Source organism: Myodes glareolus, chromosome 19, assembly GCF_982192425.1.
Source record: "Myodes glareolus chromosome 19, mMyoGla1.1, whole genome shotgun sequence".
NCBI classification, from domain to species: domain Eukaryota; kingdom Metazoa; phylum Chordata; class Mammalia; order Rodentia; family Cricetidae; genus Myodes; species Myodes glareolus.
In genome coordinates, this window is record NC_142044.1 from 35,639,626 (window position 1) to 35,660,637 (window position 21,012).

General features: G+C 38.9%; 1 protein-coding gene across 9 annotated transcripts in view; it reads right to left on the bottom strand.

Annotated features, from left to right (window-relative positions):
• The window catches only part of Ptk2 (protein tyrosine kinase 2), a 192,908-nt gene that overhangs the window by 155,996 nt on the left and 15,900 nt on the right, over positions 1-21,012 (bottom strand). For 8 of the 9 annotated variants that reach the window (XM_087898836.1, XM_087898840.1, XM_087898835.1 and 5 more), the window contains one exon: positions 13,863-13,967. The exons of the other annotated variant lie outside the window; for it this stretch is intronic. The gene's annotated coding sequence lies outside the window, so the exon portion shown is untranslated. The remainder of the gene's footprint in view (positions 1-13,862; positions 13,968-21,012) is intronic. 9 annotated transcript variants of the gene reach the window in all.

A 21,012-nucleotide genomic window follows, 5' to 3' on the forward strand; every position in this document is an offset into this window, starting at 1 on the left:
GGCAAAGTAGCTTTAGTTCTAGTAAGGCTGCTCAACATGTTAAGAAGCGCTTCTGGACAGAAAAGAATTTCAGATACACAATAGGACAGATTCAGACATAACGAACCTCTAAATGAGACACTGTGTTAAAAAATGTACATAGGCTTGGGAGAGAGAAGAAAGAGTAAAGAGACAGTAAATGTAATATAAAAGAGTATAGTCAGTCATACATTAAAGGAGTAAAGACAATAAAATAAATATTAAAATTGTACAAAAATAATAGCGTAAGAAAAATAAGTCACTAAAGATGGAATATACACAGAGAGTTGGAATTATGTATATTGGGTTTTCTTTGAATTTTTTGACTGTGAAGGATCTAAGTACAAAGAGAATTTATTGTATAGGCTAAACCAACCTACATATTTTAAAGGTATCTTGATTCCAAAATTTGGGTCTAAGGATTTGTCGCTTTGGAAAAAAGATTCTGCTTTTGTTTCCACAGAAGATGAGAACTTGTAGATTAATTCCAGACTAATGTGGTTTGATGGACCAAGCCATCCCCCTCCCCAAAAGGTCCCTATGAACACCCCCAAAAATACTTCGTCCAATAAACAGCAGGAAGTAGTTTGGAAAGAACTATTCCCAAATACCCAAATATTGCTTATAAATGTTTGTTTACATTTAAAGGGCAATATGCTATAGAGATTTTCATTGGTATGAATCTTGGTTTATTGATACAAATTTGAGGTCAATTTTGTTATTTGTATATTTCTGCTCTTGATTAAGGCATTGTGTCTGTGCAGCTCATTTAAAAATGTAATGCATAATTAAGAAATAAAGACTAATAGAGAGTCATCTATAATAGTCAAGCTTTCTAGTCATGTTAGTTAGATTTTCTAGATATATATATATACATATATATTTCAGTTAGATAGGTATTCTTCAAATCTTTCAGAGACCTTCAGAATATGGCATTTAAAATGTTTTAAGAGCGTAAGACTTTTCATGACAATGAGACACATCTGCTCCTAGCAGTAAAAAGCTACTTCAAGACAATAATGGGCATCGAAGAGGCTCCTTAAGGAATTTGTTAGCTATTTGGGCAAGAAACTGTTCTTCCCTAAACTGTTTGACTGGACTTGCAGGACCCACAGAAAAATAACTGCTAAAGCTGCCTAAAGAAGGAGAAACAGTCCTTCAGGGTTCCTGCTTCATAAAAGAGTCTGCCAGACATTCTGCAGGACACAAAGGAAAATGACTGGCAAACTGACAATATAGATGAAACTGTCTTTGAAATTTCCTGCTTCATGGAAAAGTCTTCCGGATACTATGGGCCAGTAGGTTGAAGATGGGTACCCGCAACGTTACAGAAGACCTTTGGGTGATTGTCCAGGTAGCAAGATGTCTCTATCAATTCTAGAGTTTGGGAAGTTGCTTACAATGCATTTCCTATTTACTTAGGTAATATTAAATCCATTTGGGGTCTTTGATGGAGCTGAAGACTAGATAGTTATATCTTTAGTTATGATAAAAGACAAAGTAGATATAAATGTTGTAACTATAATTCTTGCTTGATACCTGTCTTGTTATATGTAATTTTAGTATGTTAAAGTTAAAATCTTCCTTTTTATTTAAACAGAAAAGGGAAAATGGTGTGGGAAGTCCTTCTGTATATGTGTTGCTTTTACTGGTTAATAAAGAAGCTACTTTCAGCCAATGGCTGAACAGAATATAACCAGGACAGAAAAGATATATGTGTATGTGTGTGTATATATATATATACATGTATACATATATATACATGTATACATATATATACATATATATCTTTTCTATCCTGGTTATATGTGTATATACATACATATATACATACATACATACATACATACGTACATGTATATGCATATGAGAGAGAGTAGCCAGAGACAGGTGCTGGGGACAGAACTTTACCTGGTAAGCCACAGCCATGTGGCAATACACAGATTAATGGATATAGGCTAGTTTAGGATGTAAGAAGCTAGAGCTAATAAGTAAGCAGTGATTTAATTAATATAGTTTCTGTGTGGTTATTTGGGGATGAACAAGCAGCCTCCTACAAATATAGGAGGTCTTTCAGTATTTATGTTGCTTTCATTGGTTAATCAATAAAGAAACTGCTTGGCCTGATAGGGCAGAACTTAGATAGGCAGAGAAGACAGAACTGTATTCTGGGAGGAAGAAAGCAGATCGAGCCAAGCCACCATGAAGCTGCCAGGTCAGACATGCTGAATCTTTCTCAGTAAGCCATGACCTCATGATGACATACAGATTATTAGAAATGGGTTGAATCAAGATGTAAGAGTTAACCAATAAGAGGCTAGAGCTTATGGGACAAGCAGTAATTTAATTAATACAATTTCTGTGTGGTTATTTCAGGGATTAAGCTAGCCAGGTGGCGGGACACGGCCCGCTTCTCCTACACAAGAGTATAGTAAACTGTAAACTCAAAACCTGATAAAACTAAACCAATGAGATGGCTCAGCACATAAAGACAGTTGCCACCCAATAATGCAACCCTGATAATCTGAGTTCAATCTCTGGAAATCAAGCAAAGGAAAAAGGACAAGATGGAGTCACAAAGCTGTCCTCTGCTGTGTGCTGTGGCAGACACACACAGTAATCATAATGAATTTTTTTAAACATTTATTTTTATTTTATTTGCATTGGTGTTTTGCTACATGTACGTCCTTGTGAGGATGCCAGATCTTAGAGTTAGAGACAGTTGTGAGCTTCCATGTGGGTGCTAGGACTTGAACCCAGGTCCTCTGGAAGAGCAGTCAGTGCTCTTAACTACTGAGCCATCTCTCCAGCCCCTATTTCCTTTTTTAAAAGATCTCTCTCTCTCTCTCTCTCTCTCTCTCTCTCTCTCTCTCTTTCTCATGTTTACAACATCCTGCCTCCATGTATGCTCACACACCAAAAGAGGGCGCCAGACCTCATTACAGATGGTTGTGAGCCACCATGTGGTTGCTGGGAATTGAACTCAGGACCTCTGGAAGGGCAGCCAGTGCTCTTAACCACTGAGCCATCTCTCCAACTCCATAATGAATTTTTTAAAATCTGGTAAAATCCATGCTTTGGGAGTTGTTTCTTCTGAGTCAGGATGTCACTTATTTAATTAAAGCAGGCTGGACTGGAATCAAAAATCCTGCAGTATCAGACTCCTCTGTACTGAGGTAACAGGCATGAACCACTGTGCTTTGTTTTTAATTTTTATAACAACTTTGAATTTGGTTTTTATTGTTTGCAAGAGGCAGGATCTCAGGTAACTCAGGCTAGTCTTGAACTCACCAAATAGCTGAGGATAACCTTGAACTGGGTCCCCTGTTTCTATGTCCCATGCCTGAGGATCAGAGTGTGCATGCACCACAATGGTTTTATGTAGATAGGATTCAACCTGGGGCTTCACTCATACTAGGCAAGCAATCATTCTACCAACTGGGCTACACCCGCAGCCAGCAATTTTTAAAACACTATAAAATGTTAAACAATAAAACATTTTATAAGGGTACTTTTTGCTTATATTTTATACCACACATACAAATAATGAGGAGATGCCGGACAGTGGTGGTGCACGCCTTTAATCCCAGCACTCAGGAGGCAGAGGCAGGCAGATCTCTGTGAGTTCAAAGCCAGCCTGGTCTACAAGAGCTAGTTCCCCAACAGGCATCAAAGTTACAGAGAAACCTTGTCTCAAAAAAACCAAAATTAAAAACAAACAAACAAATAATGAGGAGAAATTTCTGATAGTTAGAACCAATAATGAGAGGATGAAGCAAAAAAAAAAAGTGATATCATCACAGAAAATAGGAAAGAGGGCAGGAAGATAGCTCAGGGAATAAAATGTGGTGGCCCATGTTATCTGTAATTTCATCAGGATGGGAGACAGGAACAGGAAGATCCAGGGACGGCTGTGGCCAGCCCAGCCTGGAATAAGCAGCAGCAGCAGAAATAAGAAACCTTATCTCGACGTGACTCAACAAGGAAGAAGATGAGAATTCACTGTCAAAACTGTCCTCTGATCTCCAAATGAGTTACACACACACACACATTCATTTTTAAAAAAAAAAAGAAATCTAAATAGCCAAAACAATTCTGAGCAAAATAAGCAATACTGATAGTATTACAATATTTTATTTCAAATATTACAGAGCTATAATAACAAAAACAGCACAGTACAGGCACAAAAACCAACATGGATATTAATGGATAAATATCAGACCTAGAAATAAACCCATGTAAGTCATCTGATTTTTGGCAAACATACCAAAAATAAAAGATGAAAATATCACTTCTTCAGCAAATAGTACTAGGAAAACTAAATAGCCACATATGTAAGACTGAAACTAGATCCATATCTCCCCCCATAGGAAAAAAATCAGTTCAAATAAACCTTAATGTAAGTTGTAAAAAAAAATACTAGAATAAAACACCTACAGACACAGCCTAGGAAAGGATCTTCTGAAAAGCACTCCAGCAGCCCTGAAAATCACAAGCGCTGACAATGGTATTGCATTAAACTAAAAGGTTTCTGCACAGTAAAGGAAAACCAAGTAAAGAGATGGCCTGAAGAATGGGAGACAATTTGCCAGCTATCCAACAATGAATAAATGTCCAAGAAATATAAAGCAAAAGGTTTAACACCAAAAGAACAAATAATCCAAACAACAAAATGAACAAATGAATTGATTAAACATTTTTCAAAGTATAAATAACCAATAAATAATCAGCATTCTTACCCATTAGGGAAATGCAAATCAAAATTACAAAGAGATTCCATCTCATCCCAATCAAAATAGATGCCACCAAGAAAACAAAATAAATGCTGGCCACAATATAAACTAATAAAGCCATTATGGAAGTAAGTATAGTGAATTAAGGAAATTAAGCTATCATACAACCCAGCTATTAACATTTCTGAATATATACTCAAAGAATCTGAAGTTATCATAGCACATTTACTATAGTATTAACCACAGAAGTCATGTTATACAACCAGCCTAGATACCCATAAACTAATATATAAAGAAAATATGGGATATGCAAAAAAATTATTTACCATACAGAGAAACAGAAAAAGGATAGAACTGGAAATTATCCTATAAAGCAAAACACACCAGACTACGGGAAGGAAAATACTATACTTCCTCTCAGACAGAATCTATATTTAAAATAAGACATTCGAGGACAAGGGAGACTATTTGAAATGAGGGAGAAGTTCAGCAAGAGGAAGCAACAAAATAATAAAGATGAGGTCAAGATGAGAAACACCCATGAAATGTTAGTGAAATCCATCACTGGTGCAATGACCATGTGCTAATCAAGGGAATGGGAGTGACAGACCAAACTCAGGTCATCAGACTTGGCAGCAAGTGCCATTACCCACTGAACCTTCTTGCCTCCCCAGACATTTGTTTTTAACATTTAATGTAATTCCTCATGGATTTGTACTTCATGGAGTTCAAATTATTGATAGTTTATTAAATTTGATATTGGAAAGAGTTTCTGGAGTAGAGGCTCTTTCCCTGCCTCTTCCATCTTTATATGAGGGTTAGTTCACTTTCCTCCTCAGTTCTTTCTCTTCTCAAGTCTGTTTTATTTCTTGGTTTTAGAGAAATTCTCTTGAGCAATTTCACTTTCAAAGCTGAGGGGCAGAGGTCTGCAGTCTCACCTCTTTTTTCCAGTTCCCCTTGTGCCTATGGTTAAGGGGAGGAGTCTTCTCTGTGTTATCATTTCTGTTTAACCCAAGGTTAGTTTTCACTAAAGTTGAATGAAGAGTCATTTATTTATTGCGGTGTGTGTAAGATGTAAGAGCAAATGAGTACTCACTCAGTGGAGGTAAGAGAACAACAATGAGAGCCAGTTCTTTCCTTCTACATGTGGCTCTGAAGATTAAACTCAGGTCATTAGACTTAGCGGATAATACCCTTACATGCTGAACAATCTCACTGGTTCCAGGCGTACTGGTGTTGTTTGTTTGTTTTTTGTATTTTTGAGATAAGATCTCACTAGATAGCCCCAACTGGCCTAGAACTTGCTATGTAGACCAGGCTGGCTTAGAACCCAAGATCCTCCTGCCTCTGCCTTTTGAGTGCTGGAATTAAAAGTGTGTGTCACCACTGGCCAGCAAGGAATGAGAAGTTTTTAAATTCTTGTCACAAAACAAATTTTATTTTGTTAGATGATGTCTGTGTGTATGTATGTGTAAGAGAGAGAGAGAGAATATGAATATGAATGAATGTGAATGTTCAAATTTAACTCTGCATTAGCTCCAAAACAGGAGTAGAGTTGCTCTTAAGTTGAGCTGCACGTAAGTCTTTCAATGTTTACTACATTTACTTACTTGTGTGTTTGTGTGTGTGTGTGTGTGTGTGTGTGTGTGTGTGTGTGTACAAATTGTTTCTCTCCTTCAACTATGTGTTCCAGAGACCTGGGTCATGAGGTATGTGTAGAAAGCACTTATATCAACTGAACCATCCTACCAGCCTAATTTCTTTTTTAGTAGCTAGATCCTTGTAGAAGTCTCATCTTTTGATAATAAAGTGATTCTTCTTTATTATTACTGATATGCTTTCTTGTTTTTATTACTGTGCTGTTAGAAGTCTTCAGAAAAGTAGAACTCATTAGTCTATGATTTTGAGCATGACGCCACTAAGGGCTTTGGATGTTGTATATGTAGATGTCATGAAAGGATCTAAAGAGGTGTTGACTTGTGGTATGAGGATTATGGAGGTTGGAATGTGTTGGTTTGTCATGTGAGGACTTAAGCGATAGGTTATAGTTTGATCTGTCCATGGCTAAGGAGAAAGTCACAGTTCTAGAGTCATGGCCTTGCGGTCAAACTTTAATGTTATGACTACTGACTGCGGGACTTTATACAAAATATTTTACTTTTCTATTCGTTGGTTTCCCCATTTGTTCCACCAATGTTTGTTGAGTCTCTGCTATGTTTGTAGCAGGAATGTAAGGAAAAGTTGAGGTATATTTTAGGTACAGACCTGCATTTCTCTGAAGTAGGGCATGTGACTGTCACTGGAGTGTGGGAGAAGGTACTAACAAGAGTAGATGTGCTGGTAGCAAGAGGTTTGTGGTTGAGGAAAGGAGAAACTTTGGAGTATAAAAATGCTCATCATGGAATGATGGGCTCAATTGCAGTTGATGAGAATTAAACTAAAATTACCTGTTTTTAAGGTAGTAATATTTCTGTCTAGTGGTAGCTCTCAGTAGCCCATACAGAATCTGGAAGAAGGCCTTGAATGTACATTGAGTCATGGGATGAACTCTTTCTAGGCTGCTTAATTATAGGGACAATAAGAGCTTGTACTGTTAGATGGTGCAGTTAAGTTCAAGAAATATTTGCAGAGTTCATATTAAGTTCCAGCCCCATGGCACTTTTAATTGCTTTAAGTAGAGACATCAAGATACAAAACAGGAATGTCTTGAAAAGTGGTAGAGCAGCTGATGGGCTGTAAACCTAAGGAGTACTCTGTGTTATATACTAAAAATTGAGAAGGACAGTGGGAGAAATTATGCCACAGTTTGTAGTTAGCATTTTAGGTCTACATAGGATAGTCATAATAATCATTGATGCTAAATAAGATGGGAGCCAGATATAGCAGAGATGAATGTATTAGCCAAGTAGATCCATGTGAAAAAGAACATTGTACTCAAGTTAACGACAGTACAGACAGAATGTGCAGTGTTTGGAGAGCTGAACCACTCTTGTTGAGGGAGTCTGATTCTGAGCTCATGACAAGAAATATTCACTAAGATGATATGAAGGAAACCAGCAGAGGTGACATTGGGGTAGTGATGCGGGAGAATTATCTATATTCTGTCAATCATGTATTTTAATAAAATGCTGATTGGCCAGGCAGGCAGTATAGGCGGGAAAGCCAGACAGGAAGTAGAGGTGGAGCAAAGAGATCGGGAGTCTCCTGCGCAGACCACCGAAGAGGCAGCATGTAACTTGCCCAGCTGAGAAAGGTACCGAGCCATTATGGCTAACGTAGATAAGAATAATGGGTTAAGATAAGTCATAAGAACTAATAAGTAGCCTGACCTAATGGGCCAATCAGTTTATAATCTTATGGAGTCTTGTGTGTGATTTTCTTTGGGGTTTGCCGGCTGTGGGGTACCGGGCAGGACAGAAACCTCAACAAGCCAGCCTGTCATGCTACAGGGTAGGACAATAGCAATCAAACAAGTGAACCTAGGATGTCAATACAGTAAAATTTGTTGGTAGTCAGTGTGTGGGCAGGAGAAAAGGGGTAGAGCTGAGTGTAAGAAGGACTTATGATCTGGATATACCCAACTCTCAGGCAGGCAGGCAGTCATTCCATGTGTTTGATAGGTGCTGTGTATGAAGCCCAACATGTAAGGTGAACAGTATTACCTACTCTAAGTGAGTAGCAGTCTGTGCTCCCTGGCCTTTATTTCCTAAGAGACTTAAAAGTAGGGAAGGATAGGTTAGCGAGATGGCTTAGCAGTTAGAGCACTCATTTGGTGGCTCTCAACCATTCATAACTCCATCTCCAGGGAAATCTTATACCTTTTTCTCATCATGACACCTCCATGGGTACTACATGCATGTAGTAAACATATATACATATTGACAGAACACCTCCATCACATAAAATAATACACAATTTAAAAAACTAAAATAAATAAGAAAGGATATTGTGGTTTGGTCCTAGGAAATCACTTGTATGCTATTTGAAATGTCTCTGCTGAACACTTGTACAATGGGTTTTATTCAGCTTGATGTAATCATAAATCCTCCTTTAAATTGGTGTTTGTACCAGAAGTTAGTGCTGAAATGGCCAGGCAAAAATAGCAGGCTTCAGTCCTGCCCACCAAGAGTTCCCAGACGCTCCTGGATTCAGCTCTTTGTTTTAGCTGTTGCTTTCAGCAATTCAATCCATTTCATAACAGGATTTCTGTGCTTGTTGTCCATGTCAACCTTAATGACAGGGCAGGTAGGGAGTTTTTATCAATAAATTACTGGGGTGAGCTCAAGAGGGTATAGTAGCTAGAATTTCAGGTTAGAGTCTACTCATGATCTTTCCTGTCCCTTTTATGAGGGAATAGTAATAGGTCTTATCTTGTGAGGGTCTTCTGGGGTGTGAGTATGCTGTTCTATTCAATACTGCAGTGGCTGTGCCATGCCCAGAGGACAATTTCACGGTACCTCTCCCCTGTCTTTTCTGCTTGACTCTATAATTTTTTATTGGATCCACACTTTACTTTTTAATGTTTGTGATTGTGTAAACATTGCTCATTGTGGAGTAAATTTTATGTAGTACAACTCTGTTTTCTTTTTTGTTCAAGTTCTGTTTTCTTATTTTCTTGAACTTAAAATTGTTACAACCTACACTTCCCATTGGCTTTGATCTAGCTAAAGGCCCTCAACTTCTCTGTAAGCTGTGAAGCCTTCCCAAAAATATAGCCAGGTAACCTCCCACTAGCTTGCCCATCTTTGACCCCCATTTTCTGTGAAAGGAGGGAACACTGGAGGCCTACCTTTACTATGAGAGTAACCTACAGTATTTTATCCATTTCTATTACCAGGGAGAGGACAGGTAAACTAAGTGCAAAAAACTGAGGATTCCTTCCTGGGGAACCTTGCTGTGAACAGGCCTTCCTCAAGGGGGAGTCTTCTTAGTGTAGAAATAAATGGGAAAAAAAAGCCTGGCCTTGTATAGATTTCAGTGACTTAAAAATCTTGTCTGCTGGGACTTTTACTAAATTGTACATACCATACCACCTTAATACAGACAGCATCTTGGGAACTTCAAACTAGATTACATGGGAATTAGGTTCCCATTATTAAACATGGATGAAAAGTTTTTTTTATTGTAGTCCTAAAACTTGAACATAAAGCATATCAAAACACATGTACCCAAGTGGTAAATTTAAAAGTGTGTTTCATATCCTGCTTCATGGAAAAATTCTTTAAGAATACTTGTCACAGAAATGTAATGATTTTGGCCTTGGGGTATTCAAGCCAATTCACTGGTGTAGAAGTCAGTGCTGTAGTGCTGCTGCTTCAGTCTATCCAAGAACCAGATGAACTCCAGGAGAAACTTAGGAGATTGCTTAGTAATTAGCTTATGTTTGGAGAGGGCAAGCAGGTGACTTGAGAACATGTTATGGAGGTATGCAGGGTGATCTCTAGAGCCACAGGGAAAACCAGCTCTCAAAGATAAAATGGTAAAAAGGTGAGAGTTGACAGATTGCTTACTTTTGAAAAGAAGCACTGCACATATTGAAATGCAGAGGCAGAGTGACAGAAATAAGGCCTGGACACAGTCTTTGCAATTGCAGACACTGTAGTTCCTTCCATATGAATGCACAGAATTCATGGATGGGCAGAGCCTTGTTTTGAACTCAGTCTGAAGCTTCCTATTTATACCCAGGTGTGTGAAGAGCACACATTTCAGTCTTGACATTGTGATTGAGGAATTGGGGTTAGAACATTATAGTCACAGTCGTGGTAGCTGTATCTGGTGAATTCTACATTTTTTTTCCTTTTTTGTAAAAATAAGGTTTCTTTGTTTAGCCTTAGTTGTCCTGGAACTCACTTTGTAGACCAGACTGACCTCGAACTCAGAGGTCCACCTAATTCTGCCCGCCAAGTGCTGGGGCTAAAGGTGTGCGACACCACACTCTGCTTGAATCTTTTTTTTTTTTTAATGTATGTGCCATGGCACTCATATGGAGGTTAGAGGAACCTCAAGTGTTCCTCACTTTCTACTTTGTTTAAGATGTCTCTACAAACTACCTGTTCTTTGAGCTTTCTGGGATTCTTGTGGCTCTGCCTCTTATCCCCAAATGCATGTTGGGAGTATGGATGCTTGTACTACAAATCTGGGGGTTTTTTCTTCTAAAGACTGATTTTTAATTATGTGTGTGTGTTCATGTTGAGTGTGGTTATCTGTAGAGGTCAGAGGCATCTGATCCCTAGGAGTTGTAATTACAAGCTGTTCTGAGCAGACTGAGGTGAGTGCTGGGAACTGAACCTGGGTCTTTTGCAAGAGACTCAATCACTCGTGTTTTTTCTAAAGAGTCTCCCTATATAGTCATGGCTAGCCTCAAAACCAGAGATCCTCCTGCCTCTGCCTCCCTTGTCCTAGGAATTAAAGGTATGCATTGCCATACCCAACCCAGTAATCATGTTTAACCACGGAGCCATCTCTCCAGGTCACACACCTGGCTTTTTACATGGAGTCTTGACATTTGAACTCATGTTTTTATAGTTATACAGAAAGTACTTCTCCCTAGTTTTTACTTAATTTTACATAGCAATCCAATAAGATAGTGATTTTATGTACTTATTTCATAGATAAGAAACTGAGTCTACAGTTAAGAAAATTTGCCCAGAGTTCCCTAGAGCTGTGCCAACTTCTCCAGTGCTTTTCGTCAAATCTTAGTTTTGTGGTTGTTCAAATGTACATGTGGTAGTCACACTTTTAACAGATAGAACAGTGCTATCTGCCAAGCTACTAATGTTTCTTCTAATTTGCATTTCCTTTTTAAATGCATTTTGAATATATTATCATTTCTGTAAAGCTTGCAAATAATGCTCAGTTCCTAGTTTCTGCTAACAGAAAAGTGTAGCTTCAATGAATACTTATAAACATCAAGCATGGAGGTTATGACTTGTACTGTCAGTATTTTGTGTGCGTGTGTGTGTGTGTGTGTGTGTGTGTGTGTAAATATAAAGATATATGTGTCATTATATATAAAAGACAGGGTCTCATCATGTAGTCCTGGCTGGCCTGGAACTCGCTATGTAGACCAGGCTGTCTTTAAAATCACAGAGTTCTGCCTATCTCTGCCTCCTGTGCACTGCAATTAAAAGTATACATCAAGGGGCTGGTGAGATGGCTAAGCAGTTAAGAACACTGACTGCTCTTCCAGAGGACCCTGGCTCAATTCCCAGCACCCACATGGCAACTCACAACTGTCTGTTACAGAGACTCTGACACCATTCTACCAATGCACATAAAATAAAGTTAAATACATTTAAAAAACAAAAAAAGTGTACATTAGTACACTCAGCAGTTGTCCCTGAGTATAGATGCATTATGACCAGCTGCTTCATGCTCCTACCACTGTGCCTTCCATTCCATGACAGATTGTACCCTTGCTTTGAGTCATAGTAAACCTTTTCCTTGGGTTGCTGCTTTTTTGTAGTGATAATAATTGCATCATTTCTCCCTTTCCTTTCCTTTCCTTCCTCCAAACCTCCCTATGTTCTCCTGCCCTTGCTCTCTTTGTCTATGTGTGTTCCAAAACATATAATACAACCTGTTCAGTCTGCATGTTTCTTGTATGTATATGTTTTCAAGGCTGATCATTTGGTATTGGATAACCAACTGACACACTCTTCCCTGGAGAAGACGAGTTCTCTCACTCTCAACATTTCTTAGTTGCCTTTTGAGTTGCTTCTTGTCAGGGGTTTGTCAGAGCAGTAAGAAAGCAAGCAAGTCTCAGCTTCATAGTGTGTTTAAGGCTGGCTTGGACTACATGATAGTCTTGAACAAAAAGCAAAACAAATGCTCAAAGTGGGAGAAAGTTTGGTCCTAGAAGGAGACAGACTGCATTTATTAGGATTCTTACATTCAGGTTGAGAGGGGCAGGGATGTGCTCTTTTTTTCTTCTACTTGCTTTTGCACACTGTGCTATATAGCTATAAGGAACAAATAGAGTGCCCTGCAATGGTAAGGAGGCACTTGTCCAGGTCTAATAAAGTCCATAAACTTTTCAACATTTCTTTATCAACAAACTATTAAAATGTGGTCAGGGTCAGTGACTGATGGGAGGGTCCAGCCCATTGTGGGTATTGCCACCCCTTGGCTTGTGGTCCTGGTTCTATAAGAAAGCAGGCTGAACAAATCAGAAGAGCAAGCCAGTAAGGAGCACCCCTCCATGATCTCTGGATCAGCTCCTATCTCCAGGTTCTTGCCCAATGTGAGTTCCTACCTTGGCTTCCCTCAAAGATGAACTGTGATAAGGAAGAATAAGTGAATAAACCCTTTCCTCCCCAAGTTGCTTTTGGTGTTCTATCACAGCAATAGTAACCCTAAGTAACACAACTGCTAATGGTACTGAGTGCTGAACATACATTAAATGTATCTCACAGTGTCTTCATAACAATCTCCTAAGAGAAAAATCTATAATCCCTTTGTCCAAGGAGAAACTAGGTTTAGGTAGAAAAATTAACTTAAGTGGGGCTGGGGCAATGGCTTAGTAAGTAGGAAAAGATTACTTGCTAAGAACCTGAGTTTGGATCCAAGCACCCATGTACAGGAAAAAAACATAACACACATGTGGTCTGGTCCTATCTGAAATTTCAGGCATCCCACTTGGGGTTAAGGACCTATGCCCTGAATAAATAGGGAGATATAAGTAATCTAGGACAAAATCTGAAGCCAGCACTCATGAAAGTAAAACACGAATAAAGAACACTCTTCTAAAGTCACAGTCACCAGTACCAACACTTCTAACTTGGAAACTATTAACTTCTCTGTTATGAGTTTATGTAAATGTAAAACAGCAGATCTTGATCTTAAGTTGGTTGTAAGAATTTAATAAGTAACTATAATTCAGAGTGTTTATAATGTCCAGAGCGATTCCCAAGCACTGTTCTATGAACAACCAATATCATAATGCTAATATTAGACACATAAAAAGACTCCACACACAAACTACAGGTTTTCCCGGCCCTATCCATCAGTTACATCCTGCTGCTGCTCCTGTATGTCAGAGACTCTGAACAAGGGAAAGAAAACCCAATAAGCATCACCAAGGTACAAACACAGACAGAGAAATGTACTCACAGCTCAGAAGACAGCAGTGACTTTGAGAAAAAAAAAAAAAACCAAATAGCTGTTATAAAAAATATTCCTAGTATCTGTTTCTTCTTTTCATTGTAGTCCAGAGACCTGGAAGAGACAAGATGCACACATAACATCTCTATTTCACTGCTATTTACTTACTTAACAGAATTAGGGATGCTGGGTTATTGCTCTAACACTAAGCTTAACCACCCGCTCATTTCACTCCTCTAATGAAGTCCCACCATGCTCACCCTCTTAGAATTCTCCTCATGTCCACCATGAAAACAGCTAGACAAAGTATAATTTGTTTTGTTTTGTTTTGTTTTTCAAGATAGGATTTCTCTGTAGCTTTGAAGTTTGTCCTATAATTCACTCTGTAGAGCAGACTGGCCTCAAACTCACAAAGATCCACCTGTCTGCCTCCTGATTGCTTGGATTAACGACATGCGTCAGCACTGCCCGCACAATGAATGAATTTAAAGACAAACACATGGAAGCTATCTGCAAACCTGAACCCAGTGAAGAGGATACATATGTGTAACTAAAAACTATTAGATAATCGATAAGCATAACCTGCTGAAAAAATGACAAGGTTCAAGATAAGCAACAACATACAAACCTTCTGCTTGTTCCCACTAAAACTAGGCTGAGATAAAACACAGTTCAAAAATCAAATACAGGTCAAAGCCAACTAAAAAGAACAGAAACTTTGATAAACTGGAAAAGCTTCAAGACATCAAAACAAATAGAAATACCAGGGGAAGGGCAATATTCTGGACCAAAGACAGACAATTTTAAAATGGGAAGCACAGTCTGACTTAACAGACCAAAGGTCTAAAAAGACAAGGCATCAATTCCATTTCCACAGCAGGGTGAACAAAGGGTCAGAAACAGAAGCATTGAGTGCAGTAACCTTGAGGTGTGAAGACTGCCAATGCTGCAGAGAACATGGGCAACCTGCCTCCATATGGCCCCCTCTCTCACCACCTGAGAGTAGACCAGGAGCCACTCTCTGGAAAAGGCAGAGTACCTTTCACACAGAGGTAGACTGAGTCACTGACTTCAGCTTCCCACCACATAATACACTCAACTCCTAGAATCTGGCATCTAGATCTTTATCCTGCAGGAAAGTAACTGTTAGCCAAATAGGAAAGACTAGACAACACCAGATTCCCTGACAGAAGGCCTGTACAGAATATCCTGATGCAAAAACTTAAAGCCCACACACATGCTTAAAGCTTCCAAAGAAGTTCTGAATTCCCAAGGAAATAAAGACATGAGCTAAAGGCCTCTAATCAGAAGACAGACAAACACAAGGAAGGGAGGCCAGAGTAGAGGGAGGGCAACTTAGAAGAAACACAAAGACACAAACTTTTAGTAGCCTAAAGATAGAACTTTGCAATCATGAAACAAAGATATAGGTTGCTCTTTGCATGAGCCTCTACCACCACCCATATTAGATTTCTACCTTGCATGACCTTGAACACACAGGCACAGTCACTGAGTTTATGTGTACAAACAATACAGTGATGTGTCTGGCAAATATCATTTTGCTGCAGCTGTCCACTGCCTCTGGACTGCCGCTTAGAGTACCTGCTTCAGTAGATGGTCCTACACCCATGCACATACAGGCCGTATTAAATGGATTCATCAGGTTTTTTGCTTTTCTTTTAAAAAAAGCACACAATGCCTGGGCGGTAGTGACACAAGGCCTTTATTCCCAGCACCAGGGAGGCAGAGGCAGGCAGATCTCTGTGTAAATTGGAGGCCTAGAGGCATGGTCTAAAGAGTGAGTTCCAGGACAGAGAAACAAAAAACAAAACAAACAAACAACAACAAAAAAAAGAAATAAGATTTCTCTGTATAGCCCTGACTGTTCTGAAAGTCCCTCTGTAGACCATACTGGCCTCCAACTCACAAAGATATGCCTCTGCCTCCCAAAGTTCTGGGTTTAAAGGCATGAACCACCACCACCCAGCGCGCTCTTTAAATTTTTTTAAAAAGCTCTAATAATTGGACTAAAGAGATGACTCAGCAAATAAGAGAATGCTGTTCCAGAGGTTCCAGTTTCCATTCCCAGTACCTACATGTCAGCCAATAACCATCTGTAACTGCAGTTCTGGTTACCACAGACTCTGCACACAAATGGTACACACACACACACACACACACACACACACACACACACACACAAACACACACATATATATATGCAAGCAAACCAGAGATACACATAAAACATAATAAATCTTCTTAAAAACTAATAACAAACCACAACTTTTCCTAATCCCACTGTCAAAGACATAGCTCAAACAACACTGTACACACTCCAAGCTATTCTCCTTTACTTTTACTATGCCTCTTTCAACTTAACTTCTACCTCAGGGTAATAAGTAAATAATATATTAGCTTCGTGTCTTAAAGTTTTATGTCTATTTTCTTCTTTTTTAAAGATCCATTATTTTATATGTATGAATGTTCTGTCTGAATGCTTGTGTGTATACTACATGAATGCCTCGTGCCTAAGAAGGCCAGAAGAAGGTGTCGGATCCCTTGAAACTGGAGCTGCAAACAGTTGTAGCTGCACGGCTACACGTGAGTGCTGGAAAAACAAACCCAGGGCCTCTGGAAGAGCAGTCAGTGCTCTTAATCTCTCCAGCCCAATAACCATTTTATTTTGCTCTGTAAGTAGACATTAAACAGTAAGCATTTCATTCTAGTAGCACTAAGGCCACTGAATGCTTGCTATTTTAGCCAGGGGTAACTTAAGACATGGTATGTTCTAATTGTTCCTTAATCCAATCTTATTTAAGAATATAAAACAATACAATTTAACTAGGAAACTGATAAAATGACAGCATGAACTAGTTCAAATAGGGCCTAAAGTAGAGAGTCTACAAATTATATAATTAAAATACTTATGTTATTTTCCTCCAGGTGGATAAAGAAAAATTGAAACTTGACTTATTACAAAATGAAATATATTTTTTCAACTCTCTAAAGCATCTATAAAATGAGAGTCCCTACCATTTTTTGAATGAATGAGTATATTTTAAGATCAATACAAGCAGATAGCTGGGGTCCTAGAAACTCTTCTCTCTCATACACACCTTTTTGCTGTTGCCACTATGCTTCTCATTCTAATGTATAATCCACCACAAACAGGGTTTCTACCATGCATCACTTACTAACCCAAGTAATCAAACTACTATCCACTCACATTTTCAAGTACTTGGCATGTTCAGCTCACTAATACTACTTCAATTTTACATGGAAGGAAACTAAATCTTAATCAAATAAGCAAACTATCAAAGGTCACACAATAAACAAGGAAGAAATTAGAGATACAAGCACTGACTCCTTAGCACTCTTATATTTGCACTACTATTTTGAGTTCCTATAGAAGCCACATAAACATTTCTGTTAAAACAAGTATGAGATGGAGGGGTAGTTGAGCACTGGCTGCTCTTCCTGAGGACCCAAGTTCAATACCCAGTACCCACGTGGCAGCTCATAACCATCTGTAACTCCAGTTTAAGGGATCTGACATCTTCTTATGGACTCTGTGGGCACCAGGCACATATACCCATGTATTTTTTCTGTCTGTCTGTTTGTCCAAGAACAGAGATATCTGAGTATCCCTGGCTGTCCTGGAACTCGCTCTGTAGACCAGGCCTCAAACTCAAGAGATCCACCTGCCTCTACCTCCCAAGTGCTGAGATTAAAGGTATGTGCCACCACTGCCTGGTTTTTTACTTTTTCCCCCATGAACTTTTTTCAAAAAGTATAAGCTGAGCTTTACAAAGAACCTATGACAAAAGAGCTCTTTATCGAGGTGGGCAACACTGACATGAGCACTGACAAGTTATAAACCATATTGGCTAGTACTAGGATGAATGAAGGTGTTGGAAAGATGGAGGAGCAATTTGGTTTTTGGTTGTTTTGTTTTTAATTAATTTGGGGGGCAAACTGCAGGGATGAGTGGCAGATAGGGAGGGACTGGGAGATGAGTGAGATTGGGGTACATGATGTGAAATTTCCAAAGTATCAATAAAGAATTACATTTTAAAAAAAATATACGACTAGGATTGAGCAAGTAGGATTAGCCATTAGAAACACATTTGGTGCTAACTGCTAAAAAAGAGCTAAACTCACTAATTCTTAACCAACAACATCCTAACAATTTAAGTCATTTTGTTGGTGGAAGGAGATGCAATCAATGCTGCTGAGTGTGTAACCTGAGGAGCTCCTTCAACAGACTTCCACTCATGTAACTGAAACACTGAAAATAATTCCAGAACCAGTCATTGTGAAGAAAAACTGAGGTTTTTTTTTTTTAAAAAAAAAGGAAGTACCCCCAACAGGAAGATGAAGGGGGAAAAAGGAAGCAAGAGAGATTTAAACAATTGTCCTCTGGCTAAGAAGAACCAGAAAAACTCAATTCCCTTGGCAAAGAAGACCAGACAAGTCAATCCTATGATACTGCAAATGAGCAAATTATCCCACAAAGACATAACAGCAATTGTGCCACAAATAATCCTATAAATAAGCACACACACAATATGTTCAGCATCACAAACTCTCTTCCATGTATTTCTTCAACCCAACCACATGAACACCCACTCAAGATTACCAAGGACCTCAACATAGCTAAGCCCAATGGACACTACTGAATCTGTCAGCAGTTACATCATTTTCTCATCTTCTTTGGGCTTCTTTCCATCCCTCAAGCAGTCCCTCCTCTCCTCCCAAAGTTAGTTCTAGAGTTCCCAAAGCTCTATCCTTCCATCCCTTTGCTTGTCATGTAGGCATTACCACCTGGACATGCTATCTGCATGCTCATATCATCTCAGACTTCTCTTCTGAACCTTATCTGTAAACCCAACTGTCTGGCTTGTCAACCCTACATGCATTTATATTTCACCATCTGCAGCATAGAGATGTGGGAGCCACATCCCAGAAACTCGCGCTTTCTAAAAACCAGTCAGAGCTAACAGAGAAACAAAGTCTTACAATACTGGTAAGATGAAAGAAAACTCTGTCCTTAGGTTAGTCAGTGTGTAGAAAGGAAATTAACAAAGAACCAAAACCTTCTGTAACCTCTGCTAAGAATTCCCAGCTGCCATAATAATAATAACAACAACAACAATAATAATAATAATAATAATACCCCAGGAACCACAGCAATCAGTAATTGCTGAAACTGCCCAGCATAACTAACCCCACAGATACTCCTGGAAAGTGCTAATTGTTACCCAATTAATATTGTTACCAATACTCTATCAAGGGAGACCTAATTCCATGTATTTAAAATGAGTCTATGGTAGTTTCTATTTTCCTGACTAAACCTGAAGAACTGACTCTGTATTTATAAAGACCATCTTTAGACTCCTTAAAGGGCAGCATCATTAAAGGTCCAACAGATGTCTCAAAGAGTAGTATTGATCTTGCCTTCCAAATCTTTACAGTTCACAGCAGTCAGTTAGTGAGAGCCTGTCTCAAATAAATAAATAAATAATAAACCTTTACAGTTCACCACCTCAGTTTACAATGTCCATCTCATCTAGATGCTCAGGCCAATCCTTCACTCATCTCTTTCTCCCACATTCCTTATCCAAATCTGTCAGCAAGTAACATTCTTTCTGCTGAACTACCCAGCAACTGTCCTTTGATGCAAGTACACACCCTACTGCAATGAGCCTCTATCTCTGTTCACATCTACTACAGGTAGAGCTAACATGCCACTGCTTTTCCCCTTCAGTTTCCATTTTACATTTATTCTAGATAATTTTTACTGAATTATCACATTATAACCTGTCAAAATGTTTTATAATCCCCCAAAATGAGCCAATTCCCAGCATGGTGCCTGTTTTTTATTCAAATCCCTAAAAGATATGTTAGGACAGATGTCAGATATGACAGATATACAGAAAGAATCATGCTCACTTGTATAAAAAAATGTAACTTTCATTTGGGGGGATGTTTATTTTGGTGTTTGTTTTTTGCTTGTGTTTACTTGTTTTGAGATAAAGTATCATTCTGTTGCCTAGTCTGGTCCTAAGCAATCCTACTTCCTCAACCTCCTGAGTATCTGGGACTACAGCTATGCACCACTATAGACAACAGCTTCACTTTTTAATGTCACAGCAAACGACACTATACATAACTATGCATATTCTCTACCAAAAAGAAAAGATTTCTTGAACTTTTTTAAAATTTTTTTTTATTGATTGACAAAAATAATTCACTTTTCTAGGTCTCATGCACTAAAGGATTGATTGTGTGTGTGTGTGTGTGTGTGTGTGTGTGTGTGTGTGTGTTTTGCTTACATGTTTGTCTGTGCACCACTTGTATGCTTGGTACCTGCAGAAACCAGAAAAGAGCCTCAGATACCCTAGAACTGAAGTAACAGTTATAAGCTACCCTGTGACTGCCAGGAATTGAACCAGGGTCTTCAGAATAATAGTCAATGCTCTTAACCGCTGAGCCATCTCTCCTGCCCTTTATAAAGAACTATTTTGCCCAAAGAAAAGTTGGAGCCTTTGCTTAACTAAGAAGGAACATTAAAAGACAGAGTCAGGCAGATCTTCCTTTCTCTACAAATTCTAAATCACCCAGGGCTAAATAGTGAGATTCTGTCTCAAAAATAAAAAAAATGGAGGAGGCTACATGGAGGAGCCTCAAATGCACATTGATAAGTAAAGAAACCAGTTTGCAAAAGCTGTAGATAGTGCTTCCAGTTTCACTGCATTGTGGAAAAGACAAGGCCAGGGAGATAGTGGCCAGGTCTAGTAGCAGAGGATCAACGGGCAAACCACAAAGAACTCTGTAAAGCCATGGTATGATGGCTTTGTAAGTACTCAATAGCATGAGTATGTGGCACTCTGCATTTGCCAAAGCCCATAAAACATACATACATATTGTTGTTCATTCTCCCAACAGTGAGTTGGGAGAGCATTAAGTCACAACTATGCCTAGGCCTGAAATCTGAGAATGACACCTGAAACCATACAGGTCTATTGTGACTTTTCTACCATTACAACACTCAATTATTTCTTCTATTGCTGCTCATGACCTGTTGCCCCTAAGAGAAGTCAGAGTCTGAGATAACCAATCTCCAATCTCTCCTCCCTAAATTCTATCCAGGTAG